We start from the raw sequence: 2,043 nt of genomic DNA on the forward strand, positions 1-2,043 counted from the left end.
AGTTTTCGAATGATACTGCGCAGCCGCAAATGTGTTGACTCTTTTCAAGTCTCGCGAGTCACGATATTAAAGGGCTTATGGGAAATGTAGGCAACTAGGGAGGTTTTTCCTTTGCACTTTTAAAGTTACACATTAATGCGAGTTTCAAGACATATTTATTCTATAGGCTACTGTTTTGTCCTTTTCTGTTATCCTTTATTACTTCTGTCTAATATTTTATGCCTTGTTTGTAACAGGCATTTTTTTTCTCTGTCATAATGTTTGCAAATAAATCTTTTTGCAATAAAAATAGGGGAGACTGGGGGCACTGCAACAAGGGACAATTGTAACACTCTTCTTGCATTTAATTTAATATTGTGGTCTTGTCCTTATTAGACATCAATTGTATAATTTATTAGTGCATCTATATGTTTCTTGTATCAAAAGATGACTATTTCAAGTCTGTGAGTTATGAAGGAAAATGTAAAACATGTTAGATTTACCCCCGGTCTCCCTTACTTTAAAACATTTTCATCTTTTACCCTCTTTGAACACATACAAATAAACATATGTTCCATCTTTTTGGCACATCACTGTGATTTTGTTTTTGCAAACAAATGTTTTGTGCAGTGCCTGAACACAGCAGAAATATTGGTCATTTATACGTGAGCTTACTATGATGCCATCGTTAGTGAGTTATTATGAGTTATATAATCAGTTCTGCTTACAATAAAAACTGCATTAAAATGTTGTTGTTTTCTATACATATATATGCACACACTGATCAACAGTAAATAATCTCATTCTAATAACTGGTACAATTGATGAGTTCTACACATTTTACATTAAAGCAAGCCTAATGCATTTCCTCCCACTGCATCTTTAATACATTAGGGTCATTCAGTTTTATATGATTACATTCAACCAAAACACCATCAGTGTGAGCAGAAATCAAACACATTTTCAATGCTTCTCTAGTAATTTGTGGGCCTTTTCTTTATTATTTTGTCCCCACACTTCATTGCTTGTTTTCCTTTTTAGCATCAATATTACCTTGAACAAAGTACACAAATTATCTAACCTAACCGGGAAATTGTTCGTTATATGATCCACCCGGAAGAACATCAGCTATATTGCTATTCTATAATTTTACTGTTTTATCTCTCTGTTTATCAGACCAGAAAGAACTACCATATTTTGGGGGAATGACTGCAAGGACAGGTGACATTTTTCAAAACAAATTAAGTCTATAAAAGAAACAAAAATAACAAAAGTGCGTTTTTACATTGTTGCAATGTTCATTTAACTAATGTCATAATGTAACTTGAAAACATAGCAATATTCATCTGATTTACTTAATGTTAGAAGAATAAAATAATGTTACATTAACTGTATGTGAGAATGCTGCTTTTTTTGCTGGCAATCTAATTTTGAATCGTTAATCTACAATTACAAGGCTAGCGCCAGACAAAATCAAAGGGAAATAATCATGAAAAGTTGCAGGTCCCTGATCTGCTGGATAGCAGAAATGAGTACAAGGAGTACAAGGAAAGTGAATCACCTGTGGTAAATCATCAATAAACAGCTTGTGCCATGATAAGATGTGCACATAAATGTCCCTGTGTGGTTCATATCAAATCATATTCATCAACACAGCACAAACAGAGACTCCTCATCTTCTTCTGAGTTTATTTTTTGCGCATTCTTTCAGAGCCAAAGCCAACACCTGTCTGATTCCAACACCAACAATCTGGTCGATCACTTCAATCATATCTGCTTGTCGTCACTAAATATTACTGCTCCTCTAAAGGTTAGGCCTACGTCTAAAGCTAGTAAGCAACCCTGGATAAATGACAGCATTCACAGCCTAAAAAGGGAATGCAGGAAAGCAGAGCGCAGATGGAAAAAATCCAGTCTCCAAGTCCATTACCTCAGTCTGAAGGATTTATTAATTAACTACAATAACATGGTTAAGGATGCGAGAACACACTATTTTTCTGAATTCATTACTACACATAAACACAATCCCAGGTTTCTGTTTAAGACTGTGGATCAGCTGGTAAA

This window comes from Micropterus dolomieu, linkage group LG03 (genome assembly GCF_021292245.1).
Source record: "Micropterus dolomieu isolate WLL.071019.BEF.003 ecotype Adirondacks linkage group LG03, ASM2129224v1, whole genome shotgun sequence".
NCBI lineage: Eukaryota > Metazoa > Chordata > Actinopteri > Centrarchiformes > Centrarchidae > Micropterus > Micropterus dolomieu.